Genomic DNA, 26,404 nt, shown 5'->3' with positions numbered 1-26,404 from the left:
GGATGAAAGAGGGAAAATTTAACGTGGAGGTGTTTTAATCAGCTTTTTCACTGCTGTGACTAAAAGTCCTGATCAGAACAATTTTAAGGGAAGAAAAGTTTATTTAGGGGCTCACAGTTTTAGAGGTCTGAGTGCATAGAAGGCTGGGCTCCATTCCTCAGGGCTTGAGGTGAGGCAGAACATCATGGTGGAGGAATGTGGCAGAGTGAAGCAGCTCACATGATGATCAGAAAGCACACAGGAGAGAGAGAGAGAGAGTCAAAATATATACCCCAAAGCCAGCCCCCAATGCCCACCTCTCCAGCCACACCCTATCCACCTTTAGTTACCACTCAGTTAATCCCATCAGGGGATTAATTCAGTGATTGGGTTAAGACTCTCACAACCTGATCATTTCTCCTCCAAACCTTCTTGTATTGTCTCACACGTGAGCTTTTGGGGGACACCTCACATCCAAACTATAATAGGAGGTAATACTGTTCATCCTTTTTACCATCCAAGGTTGCCTGAGGCATGAACATGAGGTATTATTTATTGAAGAACTTTGAAAGAATGTGAGGTCCCACAGATGCAAGGTATTCATCATTGTTTCCAAAGTAGAGATTACTAACCTTTGAACTATGGGTGAAAAACTGTAGAATTTCCTCCATTTTATCACTACTATACACTCGGGAAATGATTGTCGAGTACTGGGAATACCAAGTGGAAAAGCCCAGGTGTCCAGAATTTTGCATGATTTGGCACAAACATATCTTGTTGGTGCAGGAAGCAAACACGACTTGAATTGTGACTCTGTGGCCTCAGTCTGCCCAAAGGCCTGTAGTGACAATGCATCTTTTTCTTTTCCAGAAATAGGGCTGAAGGTAGAGCTGCGACGGGAGGGAGGGCCTCGGGTCTCTTTCTCTTGTGTGTTTCATCTTCTCTCTCCTCTTTCTGATTATTTTCTGAATATTGCCTGCCCCGATCATCCCAAATAGAACATGTTACATGAAAGAAAGAAGAAACGAAGTGGAAAGAGATGATGAGACTTGTGTAATCTTTTGCAAGTACTGTCTGTGATAATATTTGTGATTGACAGCTGTGATGGTATCTTTGTGTTTTTTGTGGTGCTGTGAGTTGATCCCAGGCCCTGGAGCATGCTAAGCACATGCTCTACCAGTGAGCAACACCCCCAGTCCCTGTATCTTATTCCCATCACCACCCCCAGGCTGTAATTCCACTGAGGGCAGGTGATTTCTTTGTATACTTCTTCAGCCTCTTCAGTGTCTGTACATAGCATAACTGTTTGTTAAATGAACGAATGAGCTCACTGAGTAAGAATGGACTTTACCTCTTGCACCAATTCCTTGGTGCGCCATGCTCCTCTCTCTCTCTCTCTCTCTCTCTCTCTCTTACTAAAGTGCTCCTTCCTCCTTGTACCTAGATCGTGGTAGAGACCATTCTTCCTGGACATTCCTTCTGGGGAACCCTCCATGTCACCCCATGGGTTTCATTCTCTGGACACCTGAGGACTCGCGGCATTGAGCCTTGGGATTGGATCCCTCTGCTTCTCAGACCTCTGAGAGTTGCCTTGGCACAGAACAGGGTGCTGGAGCGGCAGACGGCAGGGATGAAGCCTAAAGGATTAATTGGCTAAACTTTATTACAGAGGCTGGTGCTATTGTTTACAGGCCATTAAAACCCATTATCATCTTCCCAGGCTGGGCAGCCGGCAGCAAGCTGCTTTGATGCATGTCTTATCCCTCTCCTACCCTACCTCCATCTGTATTTTTCTTTCATAGCAGAGCAGTTCATGGACACACTAGCTTCTCAAGTAATTTGCACTTATTGATCTTCCAGTTGGGCAGACTTTTCTCATGACCTTCAGTTAATCCTCCCTCCTCCATGACCATATCTTGTCCTCTGCGGAGAAGACTTCTTGGGAGCTCCCTTCACTCTGTTCCAAGTCACTAGCTCTTTACTTAGTATCCACCAAGTACTGTGCATGTGGGAGTTCTCTGATCTCTGCCATCCTCTGTGATAGGTGTGTTTCAGGCTCCCCTGGTGGGTGGGCTGGCAGAGTCCTTGGAGACCTTCACTCACACCCCAGAAAACCTGTCTCCCTCAGGTGCCATCTTGAGGGTGTGACTCTCCATCTGGACAAGTACAGACAAGGGATGGAGGCTGACCTGCTGTGGTCAGCTTTTTGCTAGCCAATTGACACTGAGCTGACTTTTAGGTGATTGACTAAAGAGTCTGAGTGTGCTCTGCTGCACAGGATGAGCCAGCTTGGCAGATAGTCGGTTTCACATGTTTGATGAACAAATGAATGAATGGATGTAGGAATCGGGAGTGTCAGCCAGTACCGGTCTCTCCTTGTGTATCAAATTTAGTATTTTATTTACTGTCTGCCCTGGAAAAGGGTTGGGGTGGCAGGGGGGGCGTTGTAGAATGGTGTCAAAAAGCCAGGTAAGACCTGGTTCTGTACATCTGAGAAAGTACATTTAGAGGAGAGCGAGACTAATTACAAGACAAGGCGGGAGGCATGATGGAAATAGAGACGGGAGGACCTTGCTGAGGGAGCGCAAGGAGCACTGGCGAGTTCAGAATGTAGGGATCAGGAGAGCTTCATGGGGATGGTTTTGAGGATTTCATTGAACAGGGATCAAGGAGGGGGAGGAGTGCCAGCTGGTGAACAGCAAGGACAAAAGTATTTAGACCTGAAAGAGCCCTTAACTTGCCACAGACTAGTCCTGGCAGCCCTAGTCCAAAGCCACATTGCTCTTCCAGTCAGGGTGGCTCCAAATCCATCTTAGACAACACCAAATAATCCCAGGAATTTTTTCCAGGCGTCTGACCCTGGGGCAAGTCTTGGGGCAGACATTCCATTCTTTCAGACTTTGCTAGTGCCCTGTGTGGTGTGGGTGGGTGGATTTTGCTCTCCTTGGAGAGTTGCATGGGACAAACTTAGGGGCGCCTTGGAGTTGGGAAGGTAGACAAGCTTCCAGGACCAGATCCTTCAGCTTCTTTAAGATACTTCTTTGTCCTTCCCTCAGCTTCCTTATTGCCAGGACAAAGAATCCCTCCTTCCCATTCACGCTGCTCTCCTTCTAGATGCCCTTCCTTCCATTTCTGATTATCCAAATGCATCTCTCTTCCCTCCAGTTGGAAGTAAGCACACTGTTTTCTGAGCATCCAGAGCATGTCCCCTGCTGAGGGCACAGCTGGAGACTGGCCCTTCCTAACTCTCAGTGCATGCCCTGGGTGGCTGTCCCATAGCTAAAAAAGACCGAAAGTTCCTCCTCTGTTTTATTACAAATAAGTATCCAGAGTCAAGGTGATTTTAACACATTACATTAAAAAATCACACAACCCCCCAACCCTTGAGTTTTTCATGTTCTCAAGGTAACTGCTTAGTTACAATCCAGGGAGTGGGAGGAAGCCAAGAAAGAGGATTCTTAATCTTGGGGAGCAGGATGGAGTGCAGCAAATGCCTTGGAAATGGAAGATTCCCCCGACTCCTCACTACAGCAGCGCCGCAGCCCATATATAACTGCGGGCGAGCTCCCCCTTGCCGCCTGGCTTATCTCTGTCTCACATTCACAGACTCACCAGCCTGGAGTCTCTCTGGATGTTGGCCAAGCCAGTTGGGAATGCATAATAGCTGAGATAGGGGCTGGGGTGAGTCCGCCATGTCCTTGCCTGCTGCAGTGAAGGTCTCCTGTCTCCCCCTCTTCCCTCTCTCCTAACCTTTTCTCTGGCATTGGGGGCTAATCCTTCTGGTCTCACCTCCCTAATCTTTGAAAGAAGGAAGTCCCAAATTCCACATTTGCAGATGGCTAAGCTCGTGATTATGGACACCCCTGAAGAGTGGGAGGGAGGTTTGGGTGAGTGGGTTTAGACCAAAGTTTGTTTACCCAGCTGCCATTTTGAAAGCTCAGCTACAGGGTCTTGTGAGCTTAAAAACTTCCTTACATGCTCTCTTTCCTCCTAGCTGACTTAGTTTTTATGACCAAGACTTTGGTGTTGCTTTTTGTCATGGTAGCAGTAAGGATGAGAAAAGGAAAGGCCTCTGGAAAGAAGCTTCTAACCTGATGGGAGTAAGGGCTTCTGGGAAATACGGTGAGGTCCTGCTGGGGATCTGGAGCTGTGCTGGAGGAGTGGATGGAAGTGGTGTCAAATCCTTCTCTCATTGCTCTGGTGTCATCTCTGTTGGGCCTCTAGTTAGGCACCCCATAGAATCCCTAGTGGTTGATGGAACTACAGAAACTCGGTGGCTTAAACAATAGAAAAATATTGTCTCCTGATTCTGGGGGCCAGAAGTCCAAGTCAAGTCTAAAATATCAGCAGGATGGGTTTGTTTTGAGGGCAGTGAGGAAGAGTCTGTTCCAGGTCCCTCTCCCAGCTTCTGGTACTTCCTGGCAATCTTTGTCATTCATTGGCTTCTAGAAGCAACACTATAATCTTTTCTTCATCTGCACATGGTGTTTGTGTCTGTGTTCAAATTTCCCCTACTTATAAGGAAACTAGATATATTGGATTGGGACTTACTCTAATGACCTCATCTTAATTAATTATATCTATGACGATCCCATTTCTGAATAAAATCATGTTATGAGGCACTAGATGTTAGGATTTCAACACAGGAAGGACAAAATTCAACTTGTAAACCTTTTAACCTTTTTTTTTTTTTTTTTTTTTTTTAAGAAGGACCTACATGTGGAAAGAAATTCACATATTAAGTAAAGAGTACAGTGGGAGAGAAAATTAAGTCTAAGTTTCCCTCCCTTCGCTGTTCCCATGTCCTCAGACCCTGATCTCTCAATGCAGTGTTATCCATTTTATTTCTTCTTTGAATCTTTCTGGTGATAGTCTATGGACACAAATGTATATCTATCCTTTTATTCTCTTCTCCTTTCAAAGAGTTGCATTCCAAATGCCTTTTTCTTACCTTGCTTTTTAAAATTTAAATATAGCTCAGAGATCATTCTTCAGCAACAGGTATACATCTGTCCTATTTCGTAATAGATACACAGTATTCATTATTTAGATATACCTTGATTTATTTAATTTCACCTCTCTTGATGTACAATTAGATCATTTCCAATCTTGGCTACAATGAAAAATTTGTATTGCTGGATGTGGTTGTGCACACCTACACCTGTAATCTCGGTGATTTAGGAGGCTGAGGCAGGAGGAGCGCAAGTTCAAGGTTAGCTTCAGCAACTTAGAAAGGCTCTAAACAATTTAGTGAGACTCTATCTCAAAAAAAAAAAAAAAAAAATGGTGGGGGACCTGGGAGTATTGCTCAGTGGTTAAGTACCCTGGGTTCAACCCCCAGTATTAAAAAAAAATTGCATATACTTTTGTCTGCCTGTGAATATAAACCATTTAGACATTCTACTCTTTCTTAAAGTTCCTAAACAGTATATAAATTAAATGCAGTAAAGAATATTTACTAAGTTCTTACTATGAACAAATATTTGATATTTCATCATATTGATCTCTCAGTGTTTACTCTGCCCAATGGTTCATCCTGGATTATTTCTTATTGGTATAAAAAAGCCAGTAACAAAAATTCTTGCACATTAATTCTTGCACAATAATTTGCTTATTCAACTTTGACTATTCCTTACCATAGGTTCCTATAAAAGGGTCAAAAAAGGCTCTGGACCTTATTACTTAATTGTATTCCAGAAGTGTATCATTTGCCAGCAGAAAGCCCATCTTTCCCCATAATGTTGTTTAATTTCATTAATATAAAAACACATAAAAGAACTCTGCTAATTTGGTACATGAAATATGGAATTTCATTGTTTTAATTTTTAAAAATCATTTAGCTATTTTGCTTATTGTTTTAGTCAGCTTTTTCACCACTGTGATCCAAAGACCTGACAAGAACAATATAGAGGAGGAAAAGTTTATTTGGGGCTTACAGTTTCAGAGGTCTCAGTCCATAGACAGTTGATTCCATCGCTCTGGGCCAGAGGTGAGGTAGAACATCAAGGCAGAAGGGCCTCACGGAGGAAAGCAGCTCTGGATGTGACAATCTGGATGTAGAGAGAGCGTTTGCAGAAATGCCCACTTATTAGGGACAAAATATAAACCCCAGAGGCACGCCCCCAGAGACCCATCCCCTCCACCCATACTCTTCCCTACCTGCCCACAGTTAATACTCAGTCAATCCATTCAAGTGGATTAAAACTCTGATTATGTTAAGGTTCCCATAACCCAATCATTTCAGCTCTAGACTTTCTTGCACTATCTTAACATGTGAGCTTTTGGGGACAGCTCATATCTAAACCATAACACTGGTTTAACACTTCTTTTTTCCTCTTTGTGGCTTGTGTGTATCCTTTGGCCATTTATTTATTAATGTCTTTTTGCATTTTATATCAATTTTCATGGCCCCTGTATAGATTAAGAATATTAATTGTCATATCTCTCACACATATGGCAGATTTTTTTTTTTACCAATTTGTGTTTGACTTTAAAAAGTTCTTTTAAAACCAACTTTAATATGGTATAGCGTACATTCACCAGAAAACATTCATTTTAAGTACACAGTTCCATGAGTTTTGACAAATGTTCAAACCTGTGTTACCTATGTAACCACAACAGAATACTTTTATTATCCCCAAACGTTCCCCTGTGCCTCTTTGCAGTCAACGCCATCTGCGGCCTCAGGCAAGCATTGATCTGCTTTCTGTCACCACAGATGAGTTTTGCTGGTTTGAAAATTTCATATAAACAGAATCATACGATATGTACTTTTTTGAATCTAACTTATTTTACTCAGTCTCTTTTTTAAAAGATTTATCCTTGCTGTATTAGTAGCTTGTTCTTTTTATTGATGAGAGTATTCCATTTTATGAATAAATCACAATTTTTTTTATCTGTTCATCCGTGATGGACATGTGAATTGTTTCCAGTTTTGGAATATTATGCGTAAAGTTGTATTAGCATCTGTGTATAAGTATTTTGGGGGGACCTACTTAGAGGGAAATTTCTCACTCATGAGGCAAGTGGCATGATTCTTTTTTTGGGTGCAGTGAACTTTATTGATGGTATGTGACAATAGGGCTCCCTAAGCACCTCTCCTTCTTCAGGGGATCTGGGATGGAGATTGGGAGGAGGGGAGATTCTCAGCATGTTGAGGGACTGAGTTAGGGGCAGGGATTCCCCAGCAGCTGAGGGCCTCTGTCTTTCTCTGTGTTCTTGCTGGGGCAGGTGATCCAGGGGCTCTTACTCCTTGGAGGCCATGTGGACCATAAGGTCAACCACCCTGTTACTGTAGCCAAGTTCACTGTCATACCAAGAAATGAGCTTGACAAAGTGGTTGTTGAGGGCAACGCCGACCCCAGCCTTGAAGGTGGAAGAGTGGGTGTCACTGTTAAAGTCACAGGAGATGACCTGGTCCTCTGTGTTGCCCAGGATGCCCTTGAGGGGTCCTTCTGATGCCTGCTCCACCACCTTCTTGATGTCATCGTATTTGGCAGCTTTCTCAGGTGACAGGTCAGATCTATAACTGACACGTTGAGTGTGGGCACATGGAAAACCATGCCAGTGAGCTTCCCATGCAGTTCAGGAATGACCTTGTCCACAGCCTTGGCAGTGCCAGTGGATGCAGGGATGATATTCTGGGCAGCCCCATGGCCATCATGCCACAGTTTCCCAGAGGGGCCTTCCACAGTCTTCTGAGTAGCAGTGATGGCATGGACTGCGGTCATGAGTCCTTCCACAACGCCAAAGTTGTCATGGATGACCTTGGCCAGGGGGGCTAAGCAGTTGGTGGTACAGGAGGCACTGCTGATGATCTTGAAGGGGTTGTCATACTTCTCATGGTTCACGCCCATCACCAACATGGGGGCATCAGCAGAAGGGGCAGAGATGATGACCCTTTTGTCACCATCCTTCCTATGAGCCCGGCTTTCTCCACGGTAGTGAAGACACCAGGGGACCCCACAACATACTCAGTCCCAGCATCACCCCCTTTGATGTTGGTGGGATCTTGCTCCTGGAATGTGGAGATGGACTTTCCATTGATGACAAGCTTCCCATTCTCAGCCTTGACTGTGCCATGGAATTTACCATGGGTAGAATCACACTGGAACTGGTAGACCATGTAGTTGAGGTCAATAAAGGGGTCATTGTTGACAATAATATCCACTTTGCCAGAGCTAAAAACAGCACTGGTGACCAGACGCCCAATACGGCCAAATCCGTTCACTCTGACCTTCACCATAGTGTCCTAGGCTGGCACTGCAGGAGTTGAGAAGTGGCTGTCTGTCAAATGGGGAGGAGCGGAGAGCCGCAAGATTCTTTATAAGCAATTGCCATATTTTTTTCCCAAGTGATTGTACCTTTTTATATCTACATCAGCAAAGTATGAGCATTTTGGATGTTATACATCCTTATTAGTGGTTGATCCAGTCTTCTTAATTTTAGCAATTTTAGTGGGTGTGAATGGTATCTTATTGCCGTTTTAATATACATTTTGCTAATACCTAATGATACTGAGCATATTTTTGTCTGTCTTCTTTTGTGAAGTGTCTGTTCAAATCTTTGACCATTATTTCTTACTGGACTGTTTGCTTATTACTGAGTTGCTAGGGTTTTTAATATATTCTGGATGTATGTCCTTTGTCAAAAGAGGTGGGTACACATATGTACCACACATGTACCATGTACGTGTTCCCATTTAAGTATTATATGTGTGTTCCATGAGGCATTGTATTATGTACATATAGATACACTGTGAATACGTTTTCCCTTTCTGTGGCTTGCCTGTTCATCTTTACAGTTTCTTTAAAAATTGTGGTAAAAAATATATAACATGAAAGATGCCATTTTTGGATTCAGGTGTGACTCAGAGGTAGCTGCTTACCTAGCTTGTTAAGGCACTGGGTTCCAACCCCCACACCATTAAAAAAAAAAAAGTCATTTTAACTGTTTTAATTTTAGTGGTGTTAATTATGCTCACACTATTGTGCAACCATTATCCTGTCTCTAACAGTGTCTTTGAAAGAGTAGAAATTTTAAATTTTGGTGATGTCTGAATTATTTTTTTCTCTTTTTTGTTTCTTAATTTTTGTGTCCTGAGAATTTTTGCCTGCATCCAGATGGAGGGATCATCCCTCCATGTGCTTTCTTATGGAAGTATTATAATTTTAGCATTTACTTTAATTCCAGGATCCATTTTGAGTTGTTTTTTTTTGGGTATGGCATGAAGTAAAGTTTGAGGTGTTCATTTTGTAATATGGATATCTGCTTAAAATAAATAAGCAAAGAGTTAAAATAAGTAATTGTTAGCTATTAGACATTTTTATTATTATCCTCTGGATTTATTCCCTTGCTATGTACCTTGGAAATTCCAACCCCTAATCAGCTATCAGATTAATATAATCCACTATTTTTTTTCCCCAATGTTGGGAGTGGAACCAGGGTGTTATGCATTCTAGGCAAGCTCTACCACTGAGCTACACCTCCAAATCCCTCTACTGGATTGTTTAAAAGTTTTATTATTATTAGTTTTTTAAACTTATTTCTTTGATTCATTTGGAATATGTTTGGGTTTACGTAAGAGTTGAGAGTGTAATTTGATACCCGCCCCCCTAGCTCATTGAATGGTGGGAAAAAGAGTTCCCAGATATAATGGGGGTAAAAATGGGAAGGGGCAGAACTATTAAGACATCGGCTGCTTGGGCTTGCCTGGGGTGGAGGAGTCCTGAGGGGAGAGCTGGAGAGGCCAGTGGGGCAGGCACAGAGGAAGGAGCCCTGTCTCTGTCCCCTGGGGGATCATGAGGCTCCAGAGAGAACTTGGAGCTCTTCAGTATCATGTAGTTACTTCTGATTGGACTGACAGAGGGCTGAGGATTGACAGCAGGTACTGGCAATTTCTGGCTTTAAAGAGGGACTGATTGGGGCTGGGGAGATAGCTCAGCTGGTAGAGTGCTTGCCTTGCAAGCACAAGACCCTGAGTTCGATCCCCAGTACCGCAAAAAAAAAAAAAAAAAAAAAAAAAAAAAGAGGGACTGATTGTAGAGATACTGGGATGGGATGGCGGTGAAGTGAGGTGGGGAATTCGCAGTTCTTGATTTCAAAATAGGTAGAGCAGAAAGGAGGAATTAAAGATTGACCTTGAGGTTCAAGTTGAAAGGTTGAGTAGAACCACTCTATTTTAACCAGAAAGAAAGGTTACAGGAGGAGAGACTGACTTTCTTTTTTTCTTTTTTTAATTTTTTAGTTGTTGGTGGATACAATGCCTTTATTTATTTATTTAACGTGGTGCTGAGGATCAAACCCAGGGCTTCACACATGCTAGGCGAGCGTGCTACCACTGAGTCAGAACCCCAGCTCGAGAGATTGACTTTGACTTTCAAGGAGATGAAGTTTAAAAGAAATAAAAATTATTCACTTCTGGAGAAAAGTTGTGCTCTTCCTTGAGAGTGTAATCAGAGCAATTCCTCATGTTTTGATAAAGCATTTTAAAATTTCCAAAGTGCTGTTACATGCTGCTTCTATTCTCTTTTAATTTACTGATGTGACAGGCAGGACAGATTTTCCAGATTGCCCATCTTACAGATGAGGAAGGCAAGGTTCTGCTAGGGCTGGGGTGTGGCTGAGTTCTGTTTTCTGAGTTAATAGGTACTGTGGTGTAAGGGGTGGTATAGGGGTAAGATTCTCATTTGCCCCTCTAGCCTGAGACCTCCAAGGTCAAGGCAGAGAAATCCGGGGGCGCGGGCTTACTAGGTAAAACTCTGGACTTGAACTCAGAGACCTTGGGGTTGAACACAATTTCACCATGTCTTGAATCTTGGGTGAGATACTTGATTTCCCTGAATCTCAATTTACTTACCTTTGAAATGTCACTTTATACACCCTGGAAATATGGAACTACTTGTAAAGTTCTCAAACTCACCATACCTCTGTGCCTTTGACCAAACTCCCGCTCCTTTAAGTAGAGGTTAGGAGAAAGAAAGATTGGAAGATGAAGCATTGCTGGGCTTTGGAGAGAGGGGCCATTAACCAAGGAATGCAGGTAGCCTCTAGATAAAGAAACAAACTTTCTTCTCAGAAGAAACCAGACCTGCTAATACCTTGATCTTATCCCAGTGAGACTGACTGTGTTATTGTGACCTTAAGAACTGTAAGATAATATGTTTGTGTTGTTTTAAGCCTTTAAGTTTGTGGCGATTTGTTATAGCAGCAATAAGAAACTCATACAATGACATTGCCTTTAAGATTCACCTGTATTATTGCATGTATGAATGTCTTCTGCTGTATGGATATATCGCAACTTGCTTATTCATTTAGCAGCTGATGAAAATTTGGATTGTTTCCCAGTTTTGGCCATTATGAATAAAGCTGTTATGAACATTCACATATAGGTCTTTGTGTGGACATATGTTTTCATTTCTCTTGGGCAGATGCCTGGGAGTGGGATCGCTGGGTCATGAGTGCATATTTAACTTTGTAAGAAACTGCCAGATTGCTTTCCAAAGTGGCTGTCCCATTTAGCATTCCTACCAGCCATGTATGAGAGTTATAGTTACTCTATATCCTTGCCAGCGCTTGGCGTTGTCAGTCTTTTTAATTTTAGCCATTATAATAGATGTTTAATGGTATTGCATTGTGATTTTAATTGCATTTCCCTAATGACTAATGATGTTGAACATTTTTTCCACATGCTTTTTGGCCATCTGTAGCTCTTCCTTTGTGAAATGTCTGCTCAATTCTTTTGCCCATTTAAAAAAAATTGGGTCATTTGTCTTATTATTGAGTTTTAGGAGTTCTTTATATATTCTGACTAGACATCCTTTATCAGATAGATGTTTTGCAAATATTTTCTCACAGTTTGTGGTTTGCGTTTTTATTTTTATATTAGTGCCTTTCAGAGAGCAGATGTCTTAAATATTGATGAAACCCAACACATTAATTTCTTTTCTTTTATGACTCATGCTTTTTGGGTCCTAGTTCACACATTTTTGTTTAACCTAAATTCAAAAGGATTTTCTTCTAGAAGCTTTATAGTTTTAGCTCTTACATTTAGCTCTATGATCCATTTTGAGGTAAGGGTTAAAGTTTTTACAATTGAAAAAGCTTTTTTTTTTTTTTTAATAATTCCTTTAACTGGGTAATGCCAGCTTCATAAAACGAATTAGCATTGTTCTAAGTAGTGCAGAGAACAGACAGGTAAGATCCAATCCCTGGAATCTTACATAGAAAGACAGACACATACTCTGAGTAAGAGAGAGTCCAAATTTGATGAGGTCATAAGAGAAGCGCAGATGAACTGCTGTGGGCTGCCAAAGAAGGGAGAAGCCCTGGGGAGCCCCGGAAAAGTTTAATTAAAGCAATAACAGTAAAGGAAGGGCTTAGTAGGGCTTCAATGCCCACTGTGGGGGGGCGTCATTCCTGTGATCGGCTATTGAACGGTGCTGCCTCTAGGGCACATGCAATGCAGCTGAGTAGTGCCCATCTGGAGCGGTAAAACGAAGTGGCCCTGTAAACAAGGGTCTGCCGGGTGGAGACAGAATCATCTGGTAGAGGTGGGGGAAGCTGAGCAGGGTAGACAGCAACCCAAGTCCTGGTTAGAGGGGATTCTACTAACCTCAGCACAGGTCGTCGTATGTAGGTATGCCCATGTCTCCCCAAGTTCTTAACCGAACTCCCACTGATCTGCATCCTTCCTGCATTGATATGGTGCTGGAGGTCCCCAGGGAGGAGGGAAGGTAGGGACCAGCCCTCATGGAGCCCCCTGTCTTTGTGCCCAGGATTGGCATCTGGCATCTCATTTTGTCTTCCTACCAACTCTGTAAGAGCAGCTTTATTATTTCCATCTTTGCAGATTAAAACCTAAGACTCAAAAAGGGTAAATACCACTAACGAGTAGCCAGGTGGAGATTATAGTCCAGGCTACTGGCCTCCCGTGCCCCACCCCCTCCCCGCCAGGGAACTTCTTTTCTGAGGAAGGCAGGCACAGAGGCAGGAGAGGGACAGCGCCAGGGCAGGGTCAGGACTAGATATTCGTGAGTGGGTTTGTTCTGATGTAGCAGAAGCACTCTCAGCGCCAGGGGCCAGGAGGTGGCTGACTGGCTGCATGGTCCGGTTTGCAAAGCTTCCAAAGATGCTTTCACTAGAGGGGCTTTAAAAGCTGCAAGCTCTCAGCAGTTTCTATCAGTTGGATTTTTCCCCCCTCCAGATTGAATCCTGTCAGGGTTTTATGGGCTTATGTGTTCCCAGAATGACCCCACTTCCCCCTCACCTGAGTAACACCACTCTGTCACCATACTTACTGTCACCAAAAGGCTCATGGAAGGAAATTCACCAGCCTGCCTTTTGATCTGCAACCCCCCCCAGCCCCCTCTCACAGCCTTCTGGTCTAAGGTGTGGGGTTGAGCCCAAGAGGGACAAGAGAACACCGGAAACTTGTTTGATCTCAGGCTGGGGGGTTGTTCCCCTTCCTGGTCTCATGTTTTGAAACATTGTTCAAAGGGCCCCTGAAAAACCAGGATACCATGGAAGAGCCATGCTGTGAGGAGATGGCACACAGCTGGGGAACAAAGGAACACAAAAATTCCCACTGTCCCCCATCCTATTCCCGCCCCTCTGCGTCTCCCGACCCCTCACTTGTACCCTTCTCCTTGGTCCCCTTTGAGGGACAGGGGAGTGTCGCCTGCTGCCTCTGGGCATTTGGCTTCTAGTCCTGTATTTGGTCACTGTGGGCCCTGCCCTGGCCAACTCATGTGAACAGAGCCAGGGCCAAGTCCTGGCAGCCCAGCCTCCCGGACAGCATTACACACTGCTCTGTGTCAGCAGAAAAAGTATCCCCCACAAGTGGCATTCTAGAGTGCCCTCTGTCCCCCAGCCCCCAGCCTGCAGGCCTCCCTGCCCTGCGGAGCCCTGTCTACCCGGTGAGCTCGCTCTCTGTCTACCTGCAGAGCCGCGCTTCAGGAATCCTGAAAGCCAGCGCGGGTGGCTCCCCGTGACTTCATGGGAAATGTTCTGGGTTGGTTCTCTTTGCCTCCACCTCCTTCCCAGACTTGCCAGGGATGACGCTTCCAAGCCCCTCCCAACTCCTAAAATACCAGCCCTGCCTCCTGGCCCTGCCAGAAAATGCTTAGCACATTAGCGGGTTTAGCCGCCACAGTGGCAGGCATTTCGGAGGCTGCAGAAGCACATAGATTTCATTCTAGAATTCTTTCCAGCTCCTCACTATTTTGACAACACTGAGTAGCACCGTTACCAGGAACCTGCCCTGCAGGTGGGAGGGACTGGGGACCTGGGGAGAGGGTGGGCCGAAGGAAATGGGGGTGGGGGGTCTGGGCACAAGCAGGTAAGGGACCTGAGAGAGGGTGGGCTGCCACGCCAGCCTCCCATTCTGCTTTGACCTCGTTCATCTTCAGCGGGCCCACCTGGCGGGCTGCCCTTGGCCTTCTGAGCTCACTTGGAACAGAACTTGGATACCAGCAACTTTTTTCCACAGTTGCTTTGGTGCAGCAGCAGCAGCTTCTTGCAGGGAAGACAGAGACTCCAAGACTGCCAGAGAGGCAGCAAGACAGGCTGGAGGAAAACGGCCACATCAGAGAGCCTTGGACTTAGGGGACTTTGCTGTGGCTCCTTCTCTGTCACTTTGTAGCTGGAAGCCCTGGAGCAAATCACCAACTCGCTGAAACTTGGTGTTCTCATCTACAGGCTGGGAATAACATTGCCTCCCTTCATATCTCTACATAAGACCCACAAGAGACAATGCATGTGGAGGTGTTTGGTTAAAGCATAAAATGACGAACATTGGTCTACCTGGGAGCTCCTGGAGGGGAGGGACTGTCTTGTTTATCTGCAGATTCCTCTGTGATGTCTAGTTTTTTGGATAAAAAAGTAAATGCAGTGACTTTCTGGAAGTTTCCACTTGCCCCATTGGTGATCTGTGTGTTGCAGTATAGTAAGGATATCTGGGTGTGTTAATTTGTTATGACTGCTGTAACAAAGTACCGTAGACTGGGTGTTTTAGACAACAGAAGTCTATTCAGTCACCGTCTGGAGGCTAGGAATCCAAGATCAAGGTGCCAGTAGGATGGGTTCCTTTTGAGAGCCAAAGGAGAATCTGCTTTATGCCTCACTCCCAGCCTCTGGCGCTTACTGGCAATGTGGCACTCCCCGGCTTGTAGAAGCATCACCAGGACCTTCATCTTTATCTTCATGTGATAGTTCCCCTGTGTTCATGCCTCTGTGTCCAAATTTTCCTTTTTTATAAGGATACCAGGCTCACCTTACTCCAGAATGACTTCATCTTTATTAAATGTATTTGCAATGATCGTTTTTCTAAAAACGATACAGGGTCTTCTGAGCTCAGGGGTCAACTCGGAAAGGTCAAGGCAGGGAGTCAGGCCTGTCTGGGATAACAAGGTTCTTCTGCTCCAACACTGATATGGGTATTTGTTGAGTGAGGGGCCCTATTTTCTACCCCCATCCTTGGATTTTTTTTTTTTTTTTTTTTTTTTTGGAGGGCCTTTCTCTTTGGAGAGTTAGTTTTGTTCTTTCCTGAGTGTTTTCCATGAGGTAGAATCTCTCTGTGTTTTAGATGCCCAGATCCCAGTTCATTATCTGTCTTACTCTTACCCCACTCGTCGTGCTTGCCCCTCGTTCTCTCGAGCCTCCTTGATAGCTCGGAAACTTGGTCCACAGTTGCCAAGGTGGGTTGCCCTTTGGCACGAGAATGATTCATGTTCTCCTCCCTGGTGCGTGTTCCCATTTGACGTGGGTGCTGGCATGTGAGCAAGCCTCTTCTGGGTTGGAGGGATCCAGAGCAGGTGATTGCTGGACCACAGCACCAGTGATGTCATGCGAGGGCACGGAGGTGCCCTGGCACAATACCCTCTGTATCTGAGGTGTCAATCACTGTCTGTTTTTGTCATTCCATTAGATGCTTCAGTTTAGTAAGGTTTGGATGTGGAAGACAGCATTGGTATGTCACCTCTGAACAATAAGAGGGGATCTACTGAATTCCTTCTGTACCAGGAACAATGCTAAGTGCTTTCCATCCCTTTTCTCATTTATTTGTCTCAAAAATCCTAAGAAACAGCTACTTTCATTGTCTCATTATCCTCATTTTACGAACAGTCAGTTGAGTTTTTTTTTTTTTTTTTTTTTTTTGGTACCAGGGATTGAACCCGGGGGTGCTTAGCCATTGAGCCACATTTTTTTTCTTTTGAGACAGGGTCTTGCTTTGTTGCTTAGGGCCTTGCTAAATTGCTGAGGCTGGCTTTGAACTTACATTCCTCCTGCCTCAGCCTCCAGAGCTAAAGGAATTTTTAGCATGTGACACCATGCCCAATAAGCTGAGGTTTTGAATATAAATAAATGTAAGCTGCCTGAAGTCACTCAGCTAGTGAGGGACTTAAACTTATTTCTAGAACTTTTTTTTTTTTTTTTGAGGGGCGTGCTGGGGATCGAACCCAGGGCCTTGTGCTTACAAGGCAAGCACTCTACCGACTGAGCTATCTCCCCAGCCTCTATTTCTAGAACTCTGAGTTCCACTCTTCTTTCCTCAGGGTTCCCCAAAGCATGAGCAATGGCTCACTGGCATCAGAGTTCCTGGAGAGCTATGTGTAAAAAGTCAGGTGTCCTCCCTGATCTACTGAATCACAAGAGAGTGGGGTGGGGCCCAGCAATTTGTAATTTGACCCATTTTCCCAGTGACTCACACAAAGGCAGGAGGACCCACTGCCCATTGAGCCCACCTCCCAGGGGACAGGCTCCTTCCAGTGCCACCTTCCTTCCAGTTGCACCCAGGTTGCTGAGAACCTGACATTGGCCACAGATAGGGTTCTGAAACAAAGGGCACCTGTGACTAGCTCCCTGCCGTTTCCAGGGCTCCCTGCGGCCCCCTTTCTCTCTGGTATAGTGGCCCTGGGTCTGCTAGAGGGCAGGCGATCAGGCCTGGGCATGGCGGGAGAGGGTAGCATGTATGGCTGTGCTGGCCTGCTGACTTCTCACCCTTTCCTTAGAGCCCCGACCCTCCCCTGTTCTGCTTGCCTTAGGTCCTGGGGTGGGACCTGGCCTGGTACCAGTAGGCCCTGAAAAAGGCAGGGCAGGGCAGGTCTGACATCCAGGCGATGGCAATGTGGAAACATCCTCGTGACTGCGTGGCAGTTAGTATTCAGGAGGGAAATCTTGGTGATCCCAGCAGAAGCAAGGCTCCTGAGAGGCGGCCACTGAGAGCCACGCGCCCTCTCCCCTGCTCCGTGGTCCTCTGCCTCATCCTGCCTTCCTCTCCTTCATTCTCTCCTGTCCCTATGGTTCCATTTTGAACCCTCTCATTTGGGAAAACAAGCAAACAAACAAATGAACAAAAACCCCCCCAAACCCACACCCTAAACCAAACAAATAAACCTCCCCATTCCTAAAAACCCAGTCCATTCCAGCAACCAAAAACCAAAACAAAAAGACAAAATTAAAAAGTTCAAAAAACTCTGAAGGAACAAGTACTGTTGTCCTATATGCTATTTACTGACTGGGCACTAAGGTTACTTGATCATCCATAAGCTTTAAATTCTGTCTGACGAAACCCCTGCCCATCTCCTTTTATGAGCTACGTCTGCACATTCTGAGGGCCTAGTTGTCACAGGCTCTCAGGAGTCTCAGGACCCTGGATCTAGAATGTTAACCTAGCGAAGGCAGAAACCCGCTGTCCCCTCAGTGTCTAGAATGGTGTTGGCATGCGGAGGCGCTCAGTTACCCGAAGGACACTGCCAAGCGAGTCTTTTTTTTTCTTTCATTTTTTAAAATTTAAATTCTTTTAAAATTTATTTATTTATTTATTTTTTATTGTAAACAAATGGGATACATGTTGTTTTTGTTTGTACATGGAGTAACAGCATACCATTTGTGTAATCATACATTCACATAGGGTAATGATGTTTGATTCATTGTTATTTTTTTCTCCCCCCCACCCCTCCCATCCCTCTTTTCCCTCTATACAGTCCCTCCTTCCTCCATTCTTGCCCCCCTCCCACCCCTCATTATGTGTCATCATCCGCTTATCAGTGAGATCATTCACCTTTTGGATTTTTGAGACTGGCTTATCTCACTTAGCATGATGTTCTCCAATTTCATCCATTTGCCTGCAAATGCCATAATTTTATTATTCTTTATAGCTGAGTAATATTCCATTGTGTGTGTGTATATATATATATATATATATATATATATATATATATATTTTTTTTTTTTTTTTTTTTTTTTTTTTTTTATACCACAGTTTCTTTATCCATTCATCAATTGAAGGACATCTAGGTTGGTTCCATAGTCTGGCTATTGTGAATTGAGCAGCTATGAACATTGATGTAGCTGTATCTCTGTAGTATGTTGATAAAATTTAAATTTTTATTGGTACATTATAATTATACATAATAGTGGGATTATTTGAGATATATTTATACATGCACATAACATACCAAGTCATAACATGCACATAACATACCAAGTCAGTCTTGTTTGGAAGGACCAGACAGAGGCATAGAGAGATCAGATCACTGTGTCTTAGTCCATTTTCTATTGCTAAAAACACAATACCAAAGATTGAGTAGATTATGGAAAACCATGTTTTTATTTTTCCTTGTTTTGTTTTGGACTCATGGTCTGGTCCAAGGTCAAGGGGATGCATTATGGTCATGGCCTTCTTGCTGGTAGAATCCCAAGAAGGCGCAGGGTACCACATGGCAAAAGTCCAGGAGAACGTGTGTGTTGTCTGGGGTCTTTCTCCCTCTTTTTATAAAGACACAGGTATTCATTCATGGGAGCTCCACCCCCATGACATTTTGTAATCCTAATAACCTCCTAACGGCATTACCTCTAAACAGTAGTTGGATTAAATTTCCACCCTCCCTTAACCCTTCACAATGGTGAGTATATTCCAGTATGAATTTCAGAGGGGACATGCCACATTCAAATCCTAACAATGAGTTTGCCAGCAGGTAGGTGGTGTGTTTGGGGCTAGAACTCAAATCAGTAGAATTGTAGGACACCCAAGTGTGCTAAAATCTAGGCTGAGGCTTCTGAAAATGCACAACTTTTCAAGCCCAGAGACATCTGGCTGGTTCCCTGGTAGAAGAAGCTATTCAGACCCCTCTCTTTCTGTGTCCATATTCTTGGTGGATCGGGATAGAAGTCATAAGCTGTTTATTTCCCCACTCAGAATAGGCAGCATCCCTGAAAATGCTGCCTTTGGTTTCCTGACCAACGTTCTGAACACTACCTCAGCCTAAGAGTAAATGGTGAACTATCCTCACAGGCTGCTAACATTTTAACTCAAAAAACGCCTATCGTTGGAGTGCACAGTTCAGCAGGCGTTTTATGTCTAGTGTGGTGAGCTGGAGTTTAGGACCTTCTTGCAGGTCCCATTGTGAAACCTGCTTAGAAGATTGTAGCAAGGCCTGGTGCAACTTTGTCAGAATTGTGCCTTTACCATTTGAGTTAAAAAATGCCTTGTTTGTTTTAAAATGCTCAGTCTTCTTCTTCCCTTTCTCCCCCCCAGGCCTTCACAAAGCATTTTGATGCTGTAGTGGGGGGTGGGCAGTAGAGAGAAATTAAAATTCTTAATGTGACCATCAGATAGTTCTAAATCTCATTTCTTTCTGTTGCCTTCAACCCTGACTTAGTCCATTTCAGAGCTTCCGCCTTCCAGACCTTGAATCCATCTTTGATCCTTCCCTTTCCTGATTCTTACTCCATCCCTGACCTTTTCCCCTTTCCTGACTCCCACCACATTCCTGACCCCATCTCTGAGCTTATCTTTTACCTTCCCTGAGGTCAGGGTGAGGTGACCCTCAGCAAGGGAATGAAGGCATTTGCTTCTTTCATTACTTGGTAGTTTGTGAAACCTGAACATTTCATAGTTGTTTTCTAGATCTTGTGAAAAGGCCCTTCTGTCAAACTAGCCAGGTCGAAGGGACGGTATTGAAGTCGAGATGGAGATAATATTTTCACTCTTTTTAACTTGTCAATAATGATACGATAAAAAATGATGATGGTGATGATGGTGAAGATGACGATGTTATCACCGGGCCTGCTACATACCGGACACAGCACTAGGCACGTTCCCTTGTGCTCATTTGTCAAAACCTCACAATAATCCTGAGAGACAAGTATTTCAATTCTTATTTCATTGGTAGGAAAACAGGAACAAATATCTGAAGGGGTTTGCCCCAGGGGCATTCTGTGACTAAGGCAATTGCAGAATGACTAAGTGACACAAGCTTGTTTAGATCATGTCCCGAATAGGTGAGGGGTTTGCTTTGAGGTCCCTGGATGTCCAGCTTGTGAGTCTGTTCAGATGTTTCAGTGTGGTCTGATGGTGGTCTCTGCAATGCCCAAGGTCAGAGAAAGCTCACCTCCTTGACCCCCGCAGTGGGCAAGCCCTCCCTTGGGCCATGTGGGAAACAACCTGTGGAAGAGTTTTAAAAGCCTACATTCCCGAGCCAGAGGGGAGGGGCAGAGATGAGGTTCCCTGGAGCAGGTGCAGGGGACGCTGAATGACATCCTGATCTTGCTGCATTTCACCAACATTTGAGCCCTGAGAAGCCCTTCAAGCCTCCAGAAGCTCCTAACTTGGGGAGACTGAGAGTGAACCCTGTTCTACGTAGAGAAGTAAAGTGCCAAGGGAGAATGGGGCAGAGAGGGGAGAATTTAGGGACGGGAACGATGCAAAAGCTTGTCATATTCTAGGCATCATTTGGTCTTACTTCCGTCAGAGGTCTTCCACATTTCAGGATAGTTTGGTTGTAAGAATAGGCTCTCTTTTTCCCCAGTGGAAAAAAAATGTTTTGATGTAAAGTGTTTTACCAGAGTTCGCAGAACTGAGTCTTGTTATTAGAAGAGGTAATGAGGGTGTGGGTACTATTTTTATTTTTAGTACCAGACATTGACCCCAAGGGTGCTTAACCACTGAGCCACATCCCCAGTCCTTTTTGAGTTTTATTTTGAGACAGGGTCTCGCTGAGTTGCTGGGGCCTCACTAAGTTGCTGAGGCTGGTTTTGAACTCACATTGTCCTGCCTCAACCTCCCGAGTGGCTGGGATTACAGGCATGCACTACCACGCCCATCTGTGCTTTGAGTCTTTAAAGTCTTCGGCTGACATCAGATGGGATGTCACGGTTAGTAGGTGTGGAAAGAAGAGAGGGACAGGGACTGGGTCTTGCTTATTGCCTAATCCACACCAGCCAGCACTGGCTCAGAGGACTTTTGTGGACAGAACTGAATGTGTGAGTGGTCAAGGTTTGAAGGGCTCAAGGAGGGCCTGGAAAGACTCTCAGACATTGGTCAAGCAGCATGGCCACCCTGCAGTGGTGGCAAGAAGGAAGAAATAAATAACCACGGCAGAGTGGCTTCCAAGGAAGGGTGGTTGAGTGTTGAAGGGAAGGGGCCCATGGGAGGATCATGCATTTGAGGAGTTTTCAGTAGTGCACCTAAGGAGTGAGGCTGAATCGCCACTAGACGGGTCCTTTAACAACGCGAAGGAACTGGCGTGAAGTCCCTGTGTTAGCATGTGGGGAGGCGGAAGGAAGTAAGGGGAGGAGTGCAGAGGCAGAAGGAAGGAAGAGGCCCCAACCTGCTTCCAGAAGAGGCAGAACCCATGCCAGAGGAGGGGGGATCCCCTTTTGAGTGGAGGGAACTCTTTTCCTTAGAAGCTAGAGACATGTTGGGAAATGTGATCCTGTGTCCACCCCTCGCCATTTCCGGCTCACACAAAGATGGCCCTGTGCCTGCCTGGCTTGCTATTCCTGTTCCCCTACCCTGCCTGGGAGTTTGGACTTCAGTTCAGTTTTAGGAGCAGCAGGTTTTCCCTGTCTTGGGTCTGAGGAGACAGATCCCAGGCGAGGCTGGGACTGCACCTCAAGTTGAGAAGCGTGTGTGTGTGTGTGTGTGTGTGTGTGTGTGTGTGTGTGTGTCTGCCCAGGGCTGGTGGCCTCCCCTCATTTTGCCTTCAAGGAAACTGAGGCTCAGACAAAAGTGGCTGCTGCATTATTTTTCTTGGTTGCTTGTTCAGTGCGCACATCTCTTGAATCAATCAAGGAAGACAGCTAGTTAGTGGTGGTGATACTGCACTCAGATATTCTGATTCCTTGTCACTGTCTTTTCCCTGACACCACTCAGACTCCTGCATATTTTATACCGCAGTCCATGGAAACTTGTTTCACTGTGTGGCGAATAGGAACCTCTTTATTAACGGGATGGATTCACCCAGTGGGATCAGCGTGGAGGGCTTCCTAGGTGCCATACCCTAGCCTTGGCACTCCTTCTTCTCCTACTTTTTACTTCTTATTAAACAAACAAACAAACAAACAAAAAGACCTCCCAACCCCTCCCCCCAGTACTCCATCAACTCCAATGGAAGCTGGCAGTGAAAGCTGGCCTTGTGCTTAAATAATCACGCGGAGGAGAAATCCCACCCTCCTATTCATGTGAAAGGGGACTGGCTGGGCAGCCTTCAGTCTTTATTTAAATGAGCGACTTGGTGGCTTGTTTTTGTTGTTGTTTGCTGCTTGTGGGATGGTCTCCAGTGTTCCGATGCTCACCAATGCCTTGACTTCGCTCTCGCTTCTCCTCTGGTAATTATAGGTTGGCATAATGTACCTATTGTTCTGGTCCACAAAGAGGCCCTATCATAGGATGATGGGCAGGGGCTGAGGGGGACGCGCAGTGAGGATCTGGAAGGGGAATCTTTGTCTCTGTGCGTCCTGGGCAGCCATGCTGCATCTCGAATTCCTTCTTGTTCCCTCTTTGGGTCCCTACCCACTCATGCTCTATTTCCCCATGGTTTGATCCTCCCTGTCCTCTCTAAGTTACTCTTTTTGGCTTCTCCGTCCCTTCCTTTCTGGGGTTATCACCAAGGGCTGGGCACAGTGACTTCAACCTCAGAGGCTGAGCTGGGGTGTTGGAGGAAGTGTTTAAAATTCTTTGAGTGAAGTTATTTGCCTGGTATGACAGGCTCAAGGGCTCATGTATTGCAGATGACCTCAGAGGTCATCCAGGTCATCCCCTTTCACTTGACATGTTGAGTTTCTTGTTTGAGTTGCTCAGAGTCTTTGCACTACAAAGCTCATGATAGTTTCCGGGACATACTGGATAACCTAGGCATTCATTCACCCTCTCATTCATTCATTCATTCATTCACCATAAGCTTATCGAGTGCTCATTAGGGAACTAGGTTCTGGAACTAAATGGTGAATCTCTAGTGATTAGAGGGGAAGAAAAGACACCCTTCTTGTCCTTGTGGATCTTCCACTTCAGTTATCTACTCGGCAGGGCAAAGATTTATAGGTATTAGATTCACCTCTGTGGAATCCAGGACTGGGAGACATGCTGGCATTAGAACTAGGTCTTTGTGTCACTAGGCAACACATTTGTTTTTATTGTATGTTTTTGCGGTGAGATTTCTTAGACCGAGATCTCTCCTGCCTCTCATTTCCCCATCTTCGCAGACTCTTCCACACTGGGGCAGAGTGTGTTTTCGACTTCAGCCATAAGCAGCTTTTTCCACCTGGCACTGTTGCCATCTGAATGAGATGGTTCTGTGTTACCACTGGCCTCAGAGGCTGCGGCCTTCACCCTGAGGTGCTGGGTTTCATCAAAGCCAGGGGATATAGAAGCCACTTGACTGAGTCTCTATGAGCATAATCTTGAAGGAGAGGACATCTTTCAGTCCTTGGGAAGGGCCTGCCTCCCGCGCTGCCAGAGAAGGCAAATGCTGTGCTTCAACATTGTTCTTCGGTGCTCACGTCTCCCCGGGAGTCCTGAATTTCATCCGTCTACCTTCCATAGCGTGGCTGGGTAGGGAGGCGTGTGGAGGGGCAGGGACCCTGTACCCCACAGGTGTGGTGATGGCAGAATGTGTTCATTAGAGCGCTGAGGTCCTGAAGTGTGGCTTGAGAAATCTCCACATCCAGGACCACAAACCGAGTTGGCCTCCAAGACCAGGGATTACAAATCTCTCTCCTTTGTGACCTTTGTGGTCAGCACGTAGGACAGACACCTGTGTGAACCCAGAGAAGAGAATGGTTTTTAGCCTCACCGTCACCCACTCTGCGTCTGAAAATACCTTCTGTCAAATAAACAAACGCAACCCTTTGTGTATACATTTTAAAGGAATCCAAATTCTTTCCTCCTGTTAAGTTAAAACAAATACCCAGAACAGAAAATCCATATATTGAGAGAGGAGCAGAGTGTGCCACAGGTCTGGGGCAGCCTGGGGCCTGCCCGGTGTGCGCTGACGTGAGCACTGGGGGCTCAGCATCTTGCTCCCAATCCTAGGGGTGGATGCTGAGCTCCATACCTGGGTGACTCTCAAGGGCACAGGGGTGAGTGCCAGGCAAGGCTCTGAAGATTGGCCGGTGTGAAAAGCAGGGATTCAGAACTTAGGTTGTGAGGGGTCCCTCTTTGTGGCTGAGAGAACCGAAGCCCAGGAGACTTAGCAATGGGCTTCAAGGCCCCATAGTGACAGCAGGAGGAGACTCCAGGTTCTCTGACTCCCGGGCTGTTCGTGGTTTATTGTGACCCGCACTCATTCGTTGGTCTTACTGCTGCTTTCAAGTAGAGGCATGTTGAGGGCAGAGACCAGGAGTGCCAACTGTGCTGTGGTGTCCTGGGTCAGGTGATGACCCACACCCCCAGCTGTCCCTCCGCTGGCATTTGTGTGCTGGCACTCACACGCAGCCATTTGTTGGAGCCACTCTCTCTGCTACTCAGCAGGAATTTATTTTCCACGGCTCACCCCGTGCTTGTGTTCCCTTGGCTCTGAGACTGAGTCACCCTGAAGGCGGATGCCTCACGAGGCTGGCAGAAGCCGGGAAGGTTGATCAGCTAAGAAGCTAGTAGGGTCGGCCCTCTGCACCTCTGGGTTCCACATCTGTGGACTTAACCAACAGTGCATGGAAAATTCTGGAAAAAAACCCCAAACGATTGTATCTTATGGAACATGTACAGACATTTTTGCTAGATATCGTTCCCCAAGCAAGATAGTTTTACACAGCACTTACATTGTATTAGGCATTATAAGTCATTTAGAGATAATTTACCTATATAGGAGGGTGAGCACAGATTCTGCGCAAACGCTATGCCACTTGACAGAAGGCATTCTAAATCTTGGTATCCAAAGGAGACATCCCGGAACCAATTCCCCTGGGGATACGGAGGGACGGCTGTGCTTCTGACCACTTGGCAGAAGCACCCTTCTTTGATGTCCTTGGAAAATGTGTGTGTGCAACTTTATTTTCTCCTACTGTCATATGACTTCAGTCCCTGGCTGCAGGGAGACATGAGATGCAGCTCTGGGTTTGTGCCTCGGGTCCAGGGCCGCATTCCCGAGCATGATGGGCTGTGTCCAGGCGCCACTCACCATGGGGCTGCTTTCCCGATCTGTCCCCACTGGACACCACATACCGAGCAGAGAGACAGTTGAGCCCACCTGGCTGCGGTATCGCTCCTTGGCAATCCCCGGAAGGATTCTTTCGCTCAGGATTTTGGGATGCTTCACAAAGGGAACAAGAGGAGGGAGATGATTCATAGTGGAGAGAACCATACACGGTTTTCTAAGCAACTGACTGAACTGGGGGCTGACATGACCTTAGGAAGAGTTTGGCATGTTTCTGGGTGAATCACCAGTGACTCCCCGAGGCCGTGGTGATGTCTCAGCTCGGGGGCTGGGGGCAGGCCTCGTCTGACCCTGGTCTCTATTGCTGCTGTGTTTTGTTTTATTTTTTCTCAGTTCTTTGAGTGACTTAGTGTCCCTTCCTGGCCACCCTGGACTCCTTACGTCTTGATACCTTTGTGGCCAGAACCTCCTGGATACCTTTGTGGCTGTGTCCTTGCAATTATTCCGCGTCTAGACATGAACACACAGCACCTGCATCTTCTGTAGCTTTTTTAGATTCCCGTGGCTGCAGCCCAGGTCTGAGTGGACACTGGGGATGGAGGACAGGCTGCTTTCTAGGGCCTGCTCCTCATCTGAAGTAGCTCCCCATGAATGACAGGAACGGTTTCTCCTTGTGCTGTCTTATTGGTGAGATTGTGTTAACTACCCTGTTTTGGGAGGGAGGAGAGAAGCTGGGGGTAAGTTCTACCCAGAGACTTGGCCCCATGCAGAAATAAGTCTAAGGTTTCTCTTTTCCTGTATTATCAAATGGTCCCCTGACTGCGGTGGTCTGAGGTTTTCATTCTTTAGATGTGTCATGCCTATTTGTGTGTAGGCTCAACTTGCAAATATATAACCACTTGCCTGTCCGCCCATTCCATCTATCCATCCATTAATTCGTCCATCCATTCATCCATTGATTTATCTGTCCATCTATGCATCCAAAAGGGATGGTAAACAACTATTTAAAGGGACAGGGAGGTAAAGTAAATGAGGAAAACGAGCTTGGTAAA

At 45.6% G+C, this 26,404-nt stretch overlaps 1 protein-coding gene and 1 pseudogene across 2 annotated transcripts in view; one reads left to right on the top strand and one right to left on the bottom strand.

Annotated features, from left to right (window-relative positions):
- The window catches only part of Dpf3 (double PHD fingers 3), a 245,550-nt gene that overhangs the window by 54,984 nt on the left and 164,162 nt on the right, over positions 1-26,404 (top strand). The window lies entirely within an intron of this gene.
- Positions 7,225-8,224, bottom strand: LOC124976173 (glyceraldehyde-3-phosphate dehydrogenase-like; annotated as a pseudogene).

The sequence above is a fragment of the Sciurus carolinensis genome, chromosome 2 (assembly GCF_902686445.1).
Source record: "Sciurus carolinensis chromosome 2, mSciCar1.2, whole genome shotgun sequence".
NCBI classification, from domain to species: Eukaryota; Metazoa; Chordata; class Mammalia; order Rodentia; family Sciuridae; genus Sciurus; species Sciurus carolinensis.
This window is presented reverse-complemented; position numbering and strand designations above follow the sequence as displayed.